We start from the raw sequence: 19,531 nt of genomic DNA, 5'->3' as shown, positions 1-19,531 counted from the left end.
AATTACGGTTTTTGCCATTACTTTTAATTGCAAAAACCACAATGAAAAGTAATGGTAAAAACCGCAATTACGTTTGCACCAACCTAAATATACAACCTCTTCCTTACGTAAACAACCAATGTGCACTGTCCAGGTCTCTAAAGAGAACTAAATTTAAACACACTTGTGAAAAAAAGATATGTATATTTGTGTATATCTTTTAATTTTTATAAAATAATTATTTAAAAAAATTACATTTATGTTTTTCTTTTAACAACTTGATTAATATCTCAGTCTACTAGTGTGACTATAAGTCTGTTAGTGTGAATTTGCAGGATTTATGATGAAAATTTTGGAAGGAGGTCAGCACTTGAGGAAGTAAGACTGGCTTGTCAATCAATATAACCTCTTTGAGTTGAAAGATTGAGTTTATAACTTTAGCGTTAAGTGGTACATGTACACTTGCAGTTTCCAATCTCACCCATCAGATGGTGCCAATACTTCACTAGCAGTTTTGCCACATTGCTTTGGTATCCTCCGATGTGGCATTTGAGAAGCACTGAAAGACTGATTACTTATGCTCTTGATAAAGTTAAGGTTTTTATTATTAATTCAGCTTTAGATGTAGTTAAAAATGTAGTGTATGACACCCTTCAGATAAATTTATGCCAAAGAATTAAGCCGCCTAAAATGAATGGAGAGCTATTTATTTTTCATAGCTATATCCTACTTTATATTTAATTTATGCAATTCCCCAAGACCAGTTTCTTCTTCTTCTTTTTTTAAATTATACTTTAAGTTCTGGGATACATGTGCAGAATGGGCAGGTTTGTTATATAGGTATACACGTGCCATGGTGGTTTGCTGCACCCATCAACCCCTCATCTACATTAGGTATTTCTCCTAATGCTACCCTTCCACTAGCCCTCCAACCCCCAACAGGCCCCAGTGTGTGATGTTCCCCTCCCTGTGTCCATGTGTTCTCATTGTTCAACTCTCACTTATGAGTGAGAACATGCGGTGTTTGGTTTTCTGTTCCTGTGTTAGTTTGCTGAGAATGAGGGTTTCCAGCTTCATCCATGTCCCTGCAAAGGACATGAACTCATTGGCTCCAAGTCTTTGCTATTGTGAATAGTGCCGCAATAAACATAGCGTGCATGTGTCTTTATAGTAGAATGATTTATAATACTTTGGTATATACCCAGTAATAAGATTGTTGAGTCAAATGGTATTTCTGGTTCTAGATCCTTGAGGAATCACCACACTGTCTTCTACAACGGTTGAACTAATTTACATTCCTACCAACGTGTAAAAGCTTTCCTATTTCCCCACATCCTCTCCAGCATCTGTTGTCTCCTGACTTTCTAATGATCGTCATTCTAACTGGCATGAGATAGTATCACATTGAGGTTTTGATTTGCATTTCTCTAATGACCAGTGCTGATGAACTTCTTTTCATATGTTTATTGGCTGCATAAATGTCTTCTTTTGAGAAGTGTCTGTTTATATCCTTTGCCCACTTTTTGATGGGGTTGTTTGTTTTTTTCTTGTAAATTCATTTAAGTTCTTTGTAGACTCTGGATATTAGCCCTTTGTCAGATAGATAGATTGTGAAAATTTTCTCCCTATTCACTCTGATGATAGTTTCTTTTGCTGTTCAGAAGCTCTTTAGTTTAATTAGATCCCGTTTGTCAATTTTGTCTTTTGTTGTCTTTGCTTTTGGTGTTTTAGTCATGAAGTCTTTGCCCAAAACCAGTTTCTACAAGTTAGATCTTTCCAAATTTCCATGTGCTTGCCATCTGCTTCATTGCGGACCAGCCAGGTAGTATGAAAACTTGCTCTGAAGCTGCACTCCTAACTGCACTAATTATTAAATCACAATTACTTTTGCACCAACCGAATAGCTCCTGGAGTGCTTCCTGGAGTTGGCAGTTTGCACATACCCTGGGAGGCAGAGGGCAAATTGCTCAGTGCTCCTCAGTATCTTTTCCAGGCTCCTGATGGAGTTGAGCAGGCTTCTGTGGTATGGCCATCCCTTGTTTCCTTTCACTTGACTCCATTCATTTGTTCAGTGGTGTTTCCTGAACAAGAGAGGTTATAACTTTTCCTCCTTAAGCTTTGTGCCTTGAGACTCAAGCTCTGTCTAGAAGTAGCAGAATGCTTTGCCCAGAAACTCTGCTTCTCTTTTGGAAGATGACCTGGAACTCACTGATATCATAGAATTTACTCAAAACAACCATAAACGTTCACATAAGCTCTTTTATCATAAATTGAAAGCATACATAGAAGGTCTTGGTACTCAATGAACTGGGAATAGGGGATTTATAAATTAATAATCAAATGAGGATGTCCTCTGCTTCACAGTTCCTTATCTGAAATTCTTTGGGCCAGATGTGCTTTGGAATTCAGAATGTTTTGACTATGTAGAGCTAATATTATGCATATGCTATATATTACAGAATGCTCTGGAAGGGTCTAGGGTTACTCTCTATAATCAACCCATTAATTTTTCTTCAAGGAAACATAAATGTTCATATTAAGTGGGATAAATAAAACCTAAATGGGCTCATGTCAGGGCAGGTCAAGTTGTGCCTCTAAATTGAGCTATGAAACAAATCTTTGGTTGTCAGAGCTTTTTGGATTTGGGGAATGTGAATAAGGTAATGTGGACTTGTATAAGGTGCTTTATGTGTTGTTTCATCTAGTCCTCATAGAAGTCCTGTGTTAAATATAAGGATATACGATGTGAGGAGCCTGAGGATTAGAGTGGTGAAGTAGCTTTCCTAAGGTTCCACAGCAGAACCAACACTCAAACTATGGCCTAGCTCTAAACAGGCTTAATGTTGCATCGGTTTCCACTTTACTAAATTAGTAAAATGCTAAAACTTCAAGTTCCTTGCCTATGTTTGGCTTTTTGCCCATAGTCTGCACTATTTTTTATTTTCTTTGGCATCCATGAGAAAGAATATGGTTGCATAGTGAACAATTTGCTCTCTGATGGATGGAGGGAAAGGCTCTCACTTGCACCTTTGCAGAGCAGCGGACTGGCTTGGGGAGGGAGCAGAGTTGCGGTGCTGGAGAACAAAACAGTCAACTCTGCAAATGTCAGATTTTCCAGTGGTTGGAGACTCCTGCAGTACACTTGGTCCACACAGCTAGTCAACCTTGATGTTGTCTGCAAAATGATCCAACAACTCATGAATGTCTCTCACTTCCTTTTGCACATTGTGCACTAGCTTGAACTTCTGCTCCTTTGAATGGGGACATCAGAAGTCACTTGGCTTAACCAAATTGTCAGTAGGCCAGGGAGGAACTATTGGCTTTATTCTGTGCATTGTCTCAGGATGGGAATGAGACAATGCATCCTGAGACAATGCACAGAATAAAGCCAATAGTTCCTCCCTGGCCTACTGACAATTATATTTTAAAATTGTGCTTTCGAGGCAATTCATAAACCATGTTCCTTTTTTTCATCCTAATTATCCTTTTTCTCCTTTCCCTTATTTCTTTTCCTGTGCCAAATTATAACCCTATTTATAGTCTAAAGTTTAGGGGTATACAATAGTTATATTTTAAATTTGTGCTTTCAAGGTAATTCATAAACCATGTTCCTTTTTGTATCCTAATTATCCTTTTTCTCCTTTCCCTTATTTCATTCTCTGTGCCAAATTATAACCCTATTTATAGTCTACAGTTTAGGGGCATACAGTCTTTTCTTCCCTGTTGTTTCTTCCTTGTAATGAAATCAGTAACTTAGCAAAAGCATGGATCAGAGCTCTTTTATATACCTGTAAAAATATTGCAGGACACGATAAACTTTGTAACATTTTAATGGACTAAACATTTTATAGACTTTCAAGATTTGTTAGAAAAATTATTCATCTATAGAACTACATATACCAATAAGTCATTCTTAAGGTGCTTTTAAAAGTCCCCCTTGGCTAATTTTTATGAAGGTAGATAGTAGATACACATACTCATGCGTTCACACACCCAGCCTTCCATCTGTCCATAATATTTATACCCAATGATATGCACAAACCATATGTGTTTCATTCCATGAGTTTTGATAAGTGCGTGTATTTATGTAACTCAAACCTTTATCAAAATAGATTATTCCAGAAAATTATTTCATGTTGTTTCCCAGTCAATCTCCAGCTCTCCTATCCCCAAAACACTTTTCTGATCTTTTGCCTCGTAGATTAGTTTTACCTGTTCTAGAATCTCTTATATATATGCATTTATATATTCAACATATATACATTCAGCATAATTTTGAGACTCATTTATGTTGTGCATATCAGTAGTTGATTTTATATTGCTGAGTGGTATTTCATGTGTTTATCTATATTGATGGACAACTGGACAGTTTCTAAGTTTTAGCTTTTATGAATGAAGCTGTAATGGGCATTGTTGTACAAGTCTTTCTGTAGACAAGCAACAGTTGATATTTAGGAGAGAGCTTGCTGGGTCATAGGGTAGTGCATAATTAGTTTTATAAGAAGCTTTTCAAAAGGGCTTCTATATGAGAGTTTCAGTTGTTCTACATCCTTGCCAACACTTGCTGCTCTCAATGTTCTCATTTTTGGCCATACTGGTGGGTATTCAGGGGATCTCTGTGATTTTACATTGCATTTACCTGATGATTAAGAATGTTAAACACTGTTTTATGTGTTTTTTGGCCACTCCTACATCTACCTTTGTGATGTGTATGTTCAAAACTTTACTCATTAAAAACATAGATTGCTTCTTTATTATTGAGTTGTAGGAGTTCCTTAAATATTCTGGAGTCATTGTCAGACCTATGTTTTGTGAATATTTTCTCCCACTCTGTGGTGCCTTTGAATGAGCAAAAGTTTGAAATTTTGTCTAATTTGACAGAATAATATTAATTCTTTCTAAAAATGAATTTATCAAGTTCTCTTTCATTTTTGGTTATTGTTTTTGTGTCTTGTCTAGGAAACTCCTGCCTAGCCCTAAATTGGGAATATGTTTTCTTCTAGCAGCTTTTTAGTTTTGGCTTTTACATTTAATTCTATTATCTATCTTAGATTAATTTTTACATAAGATATGATACAGAGGTAAATATTCATTGAAAAAATTCAGTTGTTCCAATAGCATTCATTGAAAACACTTTTCTTTTCCCTTGGTTTCTTTGGCACCTTTTTAAAAAAATCAAAAAACCATATAAATGAGGTGTGTTTCTGGGCACCCTATTCTGCTTCCATTGAGTTAGTTGTGTGTCTTGATGTCAGTAACACAGTCTTGACTATTAGAATTATGTTATACATTTTAAGTCAGGTAGTGAAACATCTCTATATTTTCTTTCTTTTTTTCCCCCAAAATTGCTTTGGCTAGCTTAGGTTCTTTGTAGTTCTCTGTATATTTTAGAATCAGCTTCAATTTAAAAAAAGCCTCTGGGATTATATTTAGGATTATATTTAATCTATAGATCAATTTTAGTAGAATTGACAACATTGAGCATTTAAATTTATGAATATGGTATTAATATAGATACATCCATTTATTTAGGTCTCTTAAACTTTCTTTCAGCAATATATTGTTTTCTTTTCTTTTCTTTTCTTTTTTTTTTTTTTTGAAACAGGGTCTCCCTCTGTCATTCAGGCTGGAGTGCGGTGGCACAATCTTGGCTCACTGCAACCTCTGCCTCCCTGGTTCAAGCAATTCTCCTGCCTCAGCCTCCTGAGTAGCAGGGATTACAAGCGCCTGCCACCACGCCCAGTTAATTTTTGTGTTTTTAGTAGAGATAGGGTTTCACTATGTTGGCCAGGCTGGTCTCAAACTCCTGAACTCAGGTGATCCACTTGCCTTGGCCACCCAAAGTGCTGGGATTACAGGCATAAGCCAGAGCACACAGCCAGTTTTCAATATAGAGGTCTTACATGTCTTTTGTCAGTTTACTCCAAAGTATTTAGTGCCTTATGATATCATTTTAAGTGAAATTTTAAAGAAAATACACTTTCCAATTGTCTGGGCTGCAGTATATAAAAATTACATCTTTTATCAGAATATAATCTTATTTTTATTAGATAACTTATTTTTTAGAAGCATAGAAATTGTGGATTGTATAGGCAGCCATGGATAAAATTTAGTCCTCCAAATAAAATTCTACCCTGAAGGTTAACAAGAATTGGATGACACCTGCACATAGCCTAAATTCCCATGGCTGGGCTTTTTTTTTTTTTTTTTTTTTTTTTTTTTTTTTCCCCGCCTCTACTGCAGTGTACTATTGCAGCCTTTTTTCCTCCTCCCGCCCCCCATGGCCTCCTCCACTATCAACTTTCTTCCCCAGAGGAGTGGTACATTATTTGCTACAATCGATGAACCTACATTGACACATCATTATCGGCCATAGCCTAGATATTTTCTTTATGTTTCATTTTCTTCAGTTTGAGTATGATATGCCTAAGTGTAGATTTTTTGACACATTTATCCCTCCTTGGTGTTCTCTGAGCTTCTTGGATCTGTGGTTTGGTGTCTGACATTAATTTGGGAATACCTGTAGTCATTTTTGCTTCAAATATTTCTTCTGTTCCTTACTCTTTTTCTTCTCTTTGTATTCCCACTGTAGTTTATCTACAGTTCTTGGATATTCTGTTCCAGGTTTCTCCCCCCTTTCTCTTTTCAGTTTGGGAAGTTTCTGTTGACATATCCTCAAGCTCAGACATTCTTTCCTCAGCTGTGTCTAGTCTACTAATGAGTCCATCAAAGGCAATCTTCCTTTCTGTTACATGGTTTTTATTTCTAGCATGTCTTTTTGATTCTTTCTTAGAATTTGTATCTCCTTGATTACATTGCCCATCTGCTCTTTTATTTAATCTTTATTTTTTAACAGGTATATAGTAGGTATATTTATTTTTATATATATCCTTTCTATTACATGTTTTTTATTTCTAGCATGTCTTTCTGATTCTTTCTTAGAATTTCTATCTCCTTGATTACATTGCCCATCTGTTTTATTTTAATTTTTATTTTTTAATGGGTACATAGTAGGAATATATATTTATGGGGTACATGACAAATTTCGATACAGGCATACAATGCATAATCATTACATCAGGGTAAATGGGTATCCATCACCTCAAGCATTTATTATTTCTTTGCATTATAAACATTCCAATTATACTCTTTTAGTTATTTAAAAATATATAATAAATTACTGTTGACTGTAGACACTCTGTTGTGCTACCAAATACTAGATTTTTTTTTTTTGAGATAGAGTCTTGCTCTGTCACCCAGGCTGGAGTGCGGTGGGGTGATCTTGGCTCATCGCAACCTTTGCCTCACAGGTTCAAGTGATTCTCCTGTCTCAGCCTCCTGAGTAGCTGGGATTACAGGCATGCACCAGCATGCTCAGATAATTTTTGTATTTTTAGTAGAGATGGGGTTTTGTCACGTTGCCCAGGCTGGTCTCGAACTTCTAACCTCAAGCGATACACCCACCTTGGCCTCTCAAAGTGCTGGAATTATAGGCATGAGCCACTGCACCTCACCCCAAATACTAGATCTTATTTCTTCTATCTAACTATTTTTTTGTACCCATTAGTCATCCCCACTTCCTCCCCTCTACTGTGTCTAGGCTCTGGTAACCATCATTCTACTCTCTATCTTCATGAATTCAATTGTTTTAATTTTTAGCTCCTACAAATGAATGAGAACATGTGATATTTGTCTTTCTGTGCCTGGCTTATTTCACTTAACATAAAGACCTCCATTTCCATCCATGTTGTGGCAAGTGGCAGCATCTTGTTCCTTTTATGGCTGAATAGTGCTCCATTGTGTATATGTACCACATTTTCTTTATCCATTCATCTGTTGATAGACACTTATGTTGCTTCCAAATCTTGGTTGTTATGAATAGTGCTGCAAAAAACATGGGAGTGCAGATATTGCTTTGATATATTGATTTCCTTTTTTGGGGGTATATACTTAGCAGTGACTTGCTAGATCACATGATAGCCCTACTTTTAGCTTCATGAGGAACCTCCAAACTGTTCTCCACAGTGGTCGTACTAATTTACATTCCCCTCAACAGCATACGAGGATTCCCTTTTTTCCACATCCTCACCAATATTTGTTACTGCTTTTGGATATAAGTCATTTTAACTGAGATGAGATGATATCTGTAGTTTTGATTTGCATTTCTTTGATCTGTGATGTTGAGCACTTTTTCAGATGTCTGTTTGCCATCTGTATGTCTTCTTTGGAGAAATGTCTGTTCAGATCTTTTGCCCATATTTAAGTTGGAGTATTAGAATTTTTTCCTTTAGAGTTGTTTGAGCTCCTTATATATTCTGGTTATTAATCACTTGTCAGATGGATAATTTGCAAATATTTTCTCCCATACTGTGGGTTGTCTCCTTATTTTTTTATTTTTTTAATTTTTTTTTTTGAGACAGAGTCTTACTCCATTACCCAAGCTGGAGGGTAGTGGCATAATCTTGACTTACTGCCACCTCTGCCTCCTGGGTTCAAGCGATTCTTAGGCCTCAGCAACCTGAATAGCTGGAATTACAGGTGCACACCGCCACATCTGGCTAATTTTTGTATTTTTAATAGAGACAGGGTTTCACCATATTGGCCAGGCTGGTCTTGAACTCCTGACCTCAGGGGATCTGCCCACTTTGGCCTCCCAAAGTGCTGAGATTACAGTTGCGAGCCACTGTGCCTAGTCTGTTGTTTCCTTTGCTATGCAGAAACTTTTTAACTTGACGTGATCCCATTTGTCTGTTTTTGCTTTGGTTGCCTGTGCTTGTGGGGTATTCCTCAAGAAATCTTACCCAGATCAATGTCCTGGAGAGTTTCTTCACTGTTTTCTTTTAGTAGTTTTGTAGATTGAGGTCTTCTGCATATGGATATCCACTTACCCATCTGTTCTTACATGTTGTCCATTAGAGCCCTTAACATACTGGTCATAGTTATTTTAAATGCCTAGGGTAATAGCTCCAACATCCCTGTCATATCTGAGTGTGCTCTGATGCTTGCTCTGTCTTTTCAAACTGTTTTTGCCTGTTAGTGTGCCTTGCACTTTTTTGTTGAAAGCCAGTCATGACATATCTAGTACTACTTCCATTGGGCCAGGCATGGTGGCTCACACCTGTCATCCCAGCATGCCTGACATCCTAGCTGAGGAGGGAGGATCGTTTGAGGCTAGGAGTTCAAGACCAGCCTGGGCAACATCGTGGGGCCTCGTCTCTAAAAAAACAAAACAAAATGAAACACCCCTGTCCCCCACTTCCATTGGATGTTTCTGCTTCTGGGTTTCTGCTTCAGTGAGCTGGAATTCTCCGCATCTGCCTCTCTCTCCAATGCTTGGGAAATGGTTTGCTCTGTGACTTCAGATCTCTGGCAGATCTAAGAAGGGTTGTTGATTTTCAACCCGTCCAGCCTTTTTCTTGTTAGGATGGAGTGACAACTTTCAAACTCACTACACACTGGATCAGAAAACAGAAACCTCTCAGTGTAATTTTAAATCACGTTTATCTAATTATAAGTGAAGTTAAACAGATTTTTATATTTTTTATGTGTAAGGTGCCTTGGATTCTATTTTCTCTTAACTTTAGCCATTCATACCTTCTGCCAATTTAAAAACTGAATTGTTAGCTTTTTCCTTCTTGCTTTTTAAGAACTCTTCATGTCCCGGGGAGATTAGCTCTTCATCTGTGAAATGGGGTGTGTGTCCCCCCATTTTGCCACTTGTCTTTTGACTCTGCTTACGGTATGTTTTCACCGTACAAAAACTTTTACTTTTAAGAAGTCAATTTATCAATATTTACATGGTTTCTGGGCTGGGCGCAGTGACTCATGCTTGTAATCCCAGCACTTTGGGAGGCTGAGGCGGGTGGACCGCTTTTAGCTCAGGAGTTTGAGACAAGCCTGGGCAACACGGTGAAACCCCATCTCTACAAAAAATACAAAAATTAGGTGGGCATTGGTGGTTTGCACCTGTAGTCTCAGCTACTCAGGAGGCTGAGGCTGGAGAATCACTTGAGCCTGGGAAGCGGAAGTTGGAGTGAGCCAAGATCTCACCACTGCACTACAGCCTGGGCGATAGAGTGGGAACCCATCTTGAAACAAACAAACAAACAACAAACAACAAATGGTTTCTGGGTCCTGAGTCAGCCATGAATTCTAAAATAGTTTGAAATGCATACTGTTAAAGAGGAATTATTTTATTATTATTTAAAACACCATTTGCCATAATTGCTGTGTCTCCCAAGGGAGTGGCATACTTTCCCTCCAGGGCAGAGTTTTCGGCAACCCCTCCTTGCGCCTACTAATGAATCATTTAATGTGGAAAGAGCGCCCTCAGAGGAACAATATAATGAGAAAAGAAATAATTTACTCCGCACAATGATAAAGAATAGGTAAGTTTCAAGGAGTACCTCCCTTAGGGCTTTAAGGGAGGAGTGGAGGGAGAGGAGGAGCAATGAGCAGTGTGGTGGGTTCAGCTGCAGAGGAGGGGCCCAGTGGAAAATCCTGGGGTGGGGCACTAAAAGGCAGGGACGTGTGACTGACTTCCAGTTTTAGGTCATCTGCTTCTCTGTGCTGCAGGACAACTTTCTGCATTCTTCCCAAACCATCATTAAGTATACACTGGCACAGCCAACAAGAAGAAAATGGGATAAGGTACGGTCAAGAAAGCAGAAGAGGACAAATGTGGTGGCTCACCCTGTATTCCCAGCATTTTGGGAGGCCGAGGCTGGAAGATCGATTGAGCCCAGGAGTTAGACACCATCCTGGGCAACATAAAGAGAACCGGTCTCTACACAGCTGTAAAGAAAAGTTAGCTGGAGGTGGTGGTGTATGCCTGTAGTCCCCGTTACTTGGGAGGCTGAAGCAGGAGGATTACTTGAGCCGGGGGTTGGGGGACACGGGTTGAGGCTGCAGTGTGCTGTGATTGTGCCACTTCACTCCTGAAAGAAATAAAGTAGAAGAAAGCTGAAGTGGATTTCTAGCAAGGAAAATAAGAAAGTGCAGTTTGGGTCTGACTCAGGAGTCATTGTGAGACAATTCCTTTCCCCCAAATAGTCCAGAGCAGTGGTTTGACACTTTGTCTGCACAAGAGAATCATCCCGGGGAGCACTTTGGAACCACAGATGCCTAGGATTTCACCCAGGCCAATTAAATTCAATGCTCTTTGGGTGTGACCCAGGCATCAGGAGAGTTTTGAAAGTTCCCAGGTTATAGCAATGTACAGCCACAATTGGAAACCACTGTCTAGATCAGTGCTTCTCCAACTTTAACATGCAAACAAATCACCGAAGGATATTGTTTAAATGCAAATTATGATTCAGTAGTAGGCAGGCTCGCTATTTTGCATTTTTAACAAACTTCCAGGTGAGGCTGGTCTGATGACCACATTTTGAGTAGCAAGGGATAGAGGTAGCTGACAGGTCCGTTCCACATATTGCCAAATTGGTATCCAGAAGGTTCTAATTTACACTTGTAGAGATTGCTACTTGTCCTCCTATATCTATCCTCCCTTCTCTTCTGGTAATAAAACTGCCTATTTTCAGTTACCTGCTTGGCTAGACAAACATTTTTAGCTTTCTTTAAAGGTGCATGGCCATGGGACTGAGCTGGGCCTCCTGGGGTGCAAGTGGAAGTTGCATCCTCAAGGAAGAAAGAGTGGCCTTCCTCTCTTCTTCCCTCTTCCTGCTCGCTCAAATGCAGTCCTGGTGGTGTTGCTCCGGAGGCTGTCTTGAATCACAAAATAGAAGTTATATGCTGAAGGTGGCGGCAGCAAAGAGAAGTTGTGTCTGTAATTGGTTCTTTCAGGTGGATTCTTGGTCTCGCTGACTTCAGGAGTGAAGCCTCAGACCTCCACAGTGAGTGTTACAGCTCATAAAGGTAGTGTGGACCCAAAGAGTGAGCAGCAGCAAGATTTGTTTTCAAGAGCAAAAGAACAACCTCTCCACAGCATGGAAGGGAACCCCACCGGGTTGCTGCTGCTGGCTTGGGTGGCCAGCTTTTATTCCCTTATTTAGCCCCACCCACATCCTGCTGATTGGTCCATTTTACAGAGTGCTGATTGGTCCATTTTACAGAGTGCTGATTGGTGTGTGTACAATCCTTTAGCCAGACACAGAGAGCTGATTGGTGAGTTTTTACAGGATGCTGATTGGTGCACTTACAAAGCTTTAGTTTGACACAGAGTGCTGATTGGTGTGTTTACAAACCTTTAGCTAGACAGAAAAGTTCTCCAAGTCCCCACCTAACCCAGAAGCCCAGCTGGCTTCACCTCTCAGAAGGAGTCCGTGGCAACATGGAGTCCTGTCTGAGCCCTGCACCACCCACCAATGGGAGTCCTTTATGTGAAAAAAATAACCTTTTTTTTTTTTTTTTTTTTTTAAAGAAAAACCCATTATTACTCTGGATTGTACCCATAAGCAGTTGAACCTAACCCTAAAGACACTTAGGCCCTCCAATAGAGTAGGAGTGTGTTGGTATGTTTCCCTCTATAACAACCATGCAGGAGCTGGATTTTGAAGAAGGAGGAGTGTTTCAGTTTCCCAGAGGAAACAGCCTACGGAAAAGCATGGAGCTGTGAGAGGGTGAGCCTTTTCTTCAGTTCACTGTCACTGCATAAAAACCCCCTCGGAAACTTAGAGGCTTGAAAGAGGAAGAGTGCATTATATTCCATGGTTCTGTGGGTTGGCTGGGCTCGAGCTCAACTGGAAGGTCCAAAATGCTCATTCACACTTTTGAGGCCTCAATGTGGGCTGAGGTACCTCAGTTTTTTTCCATTCAGCCTTTCTCCTTCACGTGGTGTGTCATCCCCCAGGGTTTCTCTCGCAGGAGTGTAGCCTGGACTTCCCCACATTGATAAAGGAGTTAAGAAAAAAATCACTTAGGCAGATAGTTAGGGTATGGGAGTCCTTGGTAAGTCTTTTCTCTTTAATGAAAAGCAGTGCCAAATCATTTTATAACAAAGAGCAGCCTGTAAAGTCTAACTGCAGACATAGACAAGCAAGCTGGGAGCTTGCATGGGCGAATGCTGGCAGGAACTGGGGACTAGACTTGTTCAAGATGGTGGCTCCATCTTCCCTTCTCTTTGTCAGCCACGTGTGCAGTAAAGAGGAGACAAGATGGCACTAATCAACTAAGAAGTCCATTTGCCTAATACAATGAGGGTGGGGTGACTAGCCTTCCACACTATGTAAACATCGTACCTGATAGAACCAATCTGTGAGCCCTAAGTAAATCAGACACAGCCTTCTCCAGCCTGCTTATAAAATCTGCTGCAGTCTGCTGCCTCCCTGCTTTTCGGATGCCTTCCTTTCTCTCTCTCTTAGAGAGCTGCTCTCCTGTCTCCTTTCTTCTATTAAACTTTCCGCTCCTTAACCCACCCACATGTGTTCATGTCTTGAATTCCTTCTCAGGGAGAGACAACAAACGCCAGGGTATATACCCCAGACAATGTAGCCGTTTCAACATGGTGGCTGTGAGATCTAAAAGGGTGCAGAGGGCAGCTTCACCTCCTAAGGGCAAGGCTTGGGTGTGGCAGTCTCACTTGCATTTCCTTCTCTGGGCCAGCCCAGCTTCAAGGGCTGGGAATAGATGCCGCCTCTCATTGGAGGAGAAGCAGGCACATGCGGGAGGGCAGCCATTGTTGGCAACCAGCTTTGGAGACTTACCTACTGCCCGTGTTTTGTAATGACAAGCTTCCTGTGACTGGGATGCAGAATCAAAGAAGAAATGGGCGGGAAAGAGAGCCTGGAGAGACATGGACTCTGCAGGTGATGAGTTTGGAGTTTAGGCTTCAGGCAAAGCTGACTCTAGCACATGTGGTGGTCAGATCACATCCTGGTTATAATGATGCTAAGAGCCACTGTTGATTCACCACTCAGCATGGTTTACAAATGTCATCTTCTTAATAAATGCAGGATAGCCTAGCAGCTAGGGGCAAGGACCCTGGAGCCAAACGGCTTGCCTTCAACTTCATAACTCATCACATTATTATTATTGAGACAGGATCTCACTCTGTTGCCCAGGCTGGATTGCAGTGGTTCGATCGTTGAACTGGGCTCAAGCGATCCTCCTGCCTCAGCCTCAGTCTCCTGAGTAGCTGAGAATATAGGTGCGCACCACCATGCTTGACTGACTTTTTATTTTTGTGCAGGGCCTTCACCATGTTTTCCAGGCTGGTCTCAAACTCTTGGGCTCAAGCGATCCTCCTGCCTTGCCCTCCCAAAGTGCTGGGATTGCAGGCATGAGCCACCATGCAGGGCACCTGATTCCATGTATTAGCTGTGCAGTCTCAGGCAAGTTACGTAATTGTTCTTGGCCTCCTGTCTGTAAAAGTAGGGAATCATAGCAGACTTGCCACATGTGGTTGCTGTAAGGGTTAAGTGAGATCATATATGCACTGTACTTGCCACTTACCCCTCTGTAAGCATTAGCTCTTGTTAATGCTCACAACAGTGCTGGAAAACGGTACTATTGCTCCCATTTTAAGGAGGAGGTAACTGAGGCACCAGGAGCTTAAGGCTTCCAAGGCCTGTTGCTTCATGAATTCCCACCGATTGTGTTTCCATGTGTCCCCAGCTCCAGGAGGCAGCTGAACAGAATTGTGTTCTTTCCATGAGACTTATGTGAGCCTGGAGTCTCTACCTGTCCCTGAAGAGTCCTTTGCTTCCCTACAGCCTCACTCAACCTCCTGGCTCCAGCTGATATTTGCAGAAAGTCACTGTAATAATATTAACAGCTGGGGGCTTTTCTGAGCCTGTGCAAAGTACGCATCTTGGAGGGCAGAGTCCTCAGGTGATACTGAAAGTTTCTGGGGTATGAAGCTCCCTTGAGCCTGGACAGGTCATGGAAGCCCTTGGTGCATCCTCTCAGCCATCTTTCTGCTGAGGTTTATTGGCTGGAGCTTTGTGAACCTGTGAGTTACATTAGCGCTCTGAGGCTGGAAGGCTTCCTATAAATGCTCCATGTAATTAATTATAAACAAAGCAGCCAGCCAGGAGCACAATACCCAAAGAAATCCTTAGCAAGCCTCAACGTGTGCTCTTTATTTCTCCTCTGCCTTTCCGTCCATCCAAGAGCTTCAAAGTGTAATCCTCCTTAACGACAGATTCATGATGATGAGACCATTCATTTTGATACTGCAGTTTTAAGAAGTGACCCAGAAAACAGGCTTTAAAAGCAACCTCTCCCATTCCCCTTTACCCTAAGCAAAGGCCCAGATTAAAAGAGACTTATCTTGTATGAATATTTATGCTACAGCCTCTGCCAAATCAGATTAGGGGAGTTCATCCCGCCAGGCAAACACAGGTTCTGTACTCAGATTTAATCAGAAACTGACATGTTAATAGCATATTGATGCATCCATCCATCAGGAAATCCATACAGCACAGTGAATGTGCACCGTGCATCTCGGGGCCCAGGAGAGTTGCTGTCTTTGTCACTTTTGGTTCTACTAAGAGAGCTGTTGTTGCAATGAAAGGAGTTCCAAAGACATTCTGCCTCACACCAAAGATGAGAGGTTGGGAATTCTGGTCTTAAAATGCCTGGGAAATCCCTTTCTTGACACTGCCAGGGAGTGTGTGAGACAGAGGCTGATTTCTCTACACAGCATCTTCCAAGGCACTTCTGAAGAACCAGACACCACAGGGTGTTAATAAGCATCATGAGAACAAAACGCTCAGGTCAAAATGTTGGGTAAATGATGAGTTGAGCAGACTTTTTTTTTTTTTTTTTTTTTTTAAGACAGAGTCTCACTCTGTCGCCCAGGCTGGAGTGCAGTGACGCGATCTCGGCTCACTGCTATCTCCACTTCCCGGGTTCAAGCGATTCTCCTCCCTCAGCCTCTGGAGTAGCTGGGATTACAGGTGCGCACCACCACACCCAGCTAATTTTTGTATTTTTAGTAGAGACAGGGTTTCACCATGTTGGCTAGGATGGTCTCGATCTCCTGACCTCGTGATCTGCCTGCCTCCGCCTCCCAAAGTGCTGGGATTACAGGGGTGAGCCACTGTGCCCGGCCCAGACTGTTTTTACTGTAGAACTTCCACCCTGTGACTTTCCAGGAAGCAAATAAATTACGCTGTGCATCCAAACTTTTTAGACTTTGGAGTTCTTCCTTCTCAAAGCACCACCCCCTCAGAGCATACAACTTTTTTTGTGCCATGGAGCCCCTTGGCAGGTTGGGGAAGCCTAAGGATCCCTTCTCAGAATAACATTTTCATTTTATTTTATTTTAGACAAGGTCTTGCTCTGTCAACAGGCTGCAGTGCTGTGGCAAGATCACGGCTCACTGCAGCCTTGAACTTCTAGGCCTAAGCCATCCTCCTGCCTTAGCCTCCTAAGTAGCTGAGACCACAGGCATGTGCCACTATACCCAACTAATCGTTTTGACTTTTGGTAAAGACGGGGTCTCACTGTGATACTCAGGCTGGTCTGGAACTCCTGAGCTCAAGCAGCTTTTCCACCTTAGCCTCCCAAAGTGCTGGGATTACAGGCGTGAGCCACTATGCCCAGCCAGAATAACATTTTTAAGTGCAAAAAAATAAAACATGTAGGATTACAAAGAATACCAATTCTATTAAAATAAAATATCAAAGAATATTTTGAGATATTAAAAAATGAGCATATATAAATGTATGTGCTTCTTTTTGGATGTGTTAAATAACAAGATAAAAAGTTGGTTCTAATAAGTACAGTTGTTTTAAAGTATTGAGGTTTTAAAGTGTAAGATATACTTGATCCTCATGGTTCACTGATCACATATTTGTGAATTCGCCTCTTTGCTAAAATTTATTTGTAACATTAATGTGTACTTGTGGCACCTTTGCAGTCATCTGTGCCCATGCACAGAGCAATGGCAAATTTGGGTTGCCCAACTAGCATGTTCCCCAGATGAGATTGGTTGGCAAGGTGAAGTTTTGCCTTTTTTTTTTTTTTTTTTTTTGAGACAGAATTTTGCTCTTTTCGTCCAGGCTGGCATGCAATGGCACGACCTCGGCTCACTGCAACCTCCGCCTCCCAGGTTCAAGTGATTCTCCTGCCTCTGTCTCCAGAGTAGCTGGGATTATAGGTGCACACCACCACGCTCAGCGGATTTTTTGTTTTTTTAGTAGAGATGGTGTTTCCCCATGTTGGCCAGGCTGGTCTCGAACTCCTGACCTCCAGGTGATCGACCTGCCTCGGCCTCCCAAAGTGCTGGGATGACAGGCATGAGCCACTGCGCCTGGTTAAGTTTTGCCTTCTTGTTTCAGCTTTCATACTGCAAACCTGTGTCCCCTTTGCAGTATACTTAGTGCCACATTTTTGGCATTTTGTGCTTTTTCCTGATGATGTTGCTGTTTAAAATGGCTACGAAGGGCAGCGCTGAAGTTCCATCTAGTGCTGCTAAATGATGTGCCACAGAAGGCTGCAACGCGCCGCACAGAGAAAATCACCCCAGTGGTAGATGAGCTCTTTGGAGGCAGGAGTTACAGTGCTGTTGCCTGTGAGGTCAATGTTAATGAATCCACTGTATATTAAATATGGTGTCTTTTCAACAAAAACCACACGGCAAACCAAGTTATGTGTTGACTGGTTGGTGAAAATGTTCAGACTGCAGGCTCATAGGAACCTAGCCTTGTGCTTCCCCTAAGGACAATGGTTCAGCATGTGCTAATTCAGTGTTTACGGCAACTTTATAGAACATAACTGTTACGAAAAATAAGAAGCAACAGTATCTGCAACAACTGCAATATGATGTGAAAGTATTTGTGACAAAGACTAATTCAGCTGTGTTTTGTTACCTACATTCACTATGAAAGGAAATGCTAAATTTTAGCATTTGCATTTAGAAGACAGTGAAGACTTCTTTTTTTCCCCATTCAAGTTTACAGGCACTATTAATTCTGGGGATCCGTAAGGACCCTAGTTAAGAATATTTTCTCTAGTGGGATTAAATCAGTGACAGAGAGCAGGAAGGGATAGGGAAGCTGGTGCAGATTCTGGGGAGATTCAGGTCCGGTCACATTGTTTATCAATACAAGTCCCATATAGAGATTTTTTAGCTGATCTGCTTCTTCTGGGGAGCTGACTTTATTTTTGTCACCGGGGCCTGAACCCAAAAGGCTCAGCACGAAATGAAAAATGCCAACTGTGGGTGGAAATAGACATTTTGGTAATTACTCATGCGGCAAATGGTGACCTCCATTTCAATAGTGAAGGGCAAGCCTGGTCTCTCCTCTGATAACAAGAGAGAGTATCTGTTTCTCTTTTTTCTTTTTCTTTTTTTTTTTTTTGAGACAAGGTCTCATTCTATTCCCCAGGCTGGAGTGCAGCGGCGCAGTCTGGGCTCACTGCAGCCTCGACCTCCTGCTGGGCTCAAGTGATCTTCCCAAGCAGCTAGGACCACAGGCGTGTGCCACCACACCCAGCTAATTTTTGTACTTTTTGTAGAGACAGGATTTCACCATGTTGCCCAGGCTGATCTTGCACTCCTGAGCTCAAGCGACCCTCCCACCTTCGTCTCCCAAAGTGCTGGAATTATAGGTGTGAGTCACAGTGCTCGGCTGGGAGAGAGAAATTATAAGAGAGTTTTGGGGTGTTTAGATGAAGATGACACAGGAACCCCAAGTCTCCTCACCAAGTGTGCCCAGGGAAGAAGGCGCATCTGATGGCTTTTCTTTCTCACTCTTCTCACTGTGATGAGCGAGGAGCGTGATTCAATGGGTCTAGTTCAAATGTGTCAAAAAAGAGGCTGCTGATTTTGCTTTTAAATAGCAAGAAATAACAATGTGACCTGGAGAGCAACACTAACTTCTCATTCATTTACTCATTCAGTGCTATTTGTTGTGCATCTGCAGTGGTCAGGCATTGTGTTGGGGGCTGGACACAGGAGTACACGTGACCAGCCAGGTACTGATCTCATGGAGCCTGCAGTTCAGGTTTTGGTGCTTTTTTCCACAGCCCCTCCAAGAATGGGGAGATGAGGAGGGCTGCATGTCAACCCAGGAAAGCCCTTCAGGTGCCTCTCAGTGGACAATCCTCAGACACCATCATTCTGGAAAACTTGAGGCTGAAGACAGTAGCTCAAGGGGCACCAGTGCAGAAATACAGGATAAGAGCTGTTATAAGAAGTACACAAAGCACAGGGACAGAGCATTCTCAAGCCAGAGAGAAAGACTTGGTCAAATCTCAAAGAAGGAACGTGTCTGGAGCATAGAAAATGCAGGCAGAAGTGAATGAGCCTTGCCCGGGCCCCTGATCCAGGGGAGAAGGCCTGACCTCAGACTCTAGTTTTGCAGGCAATAGTGGTATTTAGTATTGATTTCCATGTAGTATTTATTTGCAGTATTTGTGTTTTCTAAAAAAGTGAGATGAGGTCACCATCCTCTTCTACCTCTCAATTCCTTGGTGCTGTGCCTCAGAGTAAGGTCAGAGCTCAGGATTTGGGTACCTTTGTTTTCCTGCCTGAGCCCATTCAGAGGATGGAACTGGTTAGATGTTAGGTTGTGGGTGGTCAGGTCTAAGATAATTTAAACAGTCTTTTTTAGAGGGGTGGGAAGTGACAGGTTCAGAAAAGACA

The sequence above is a fragment of the Macaca mulatta genome, chromosome 3 (genome assembly GCF_049350105.2).
Source record: "Macaca mulatta isolate MMU2019108-1 chromosome 3, T2T-MMU8v2.0, whole genome shotgun sequence".
Taxonomy (NCBI): domain Eukaryota; kingdom Metazoa; phylum Chordata; class Mammalia; order Primates; family Cercopithecidae; genus Macaca; species Macaca mulatta.
This window is presented reverse-complemented; position numbering follows the sequence as displayed.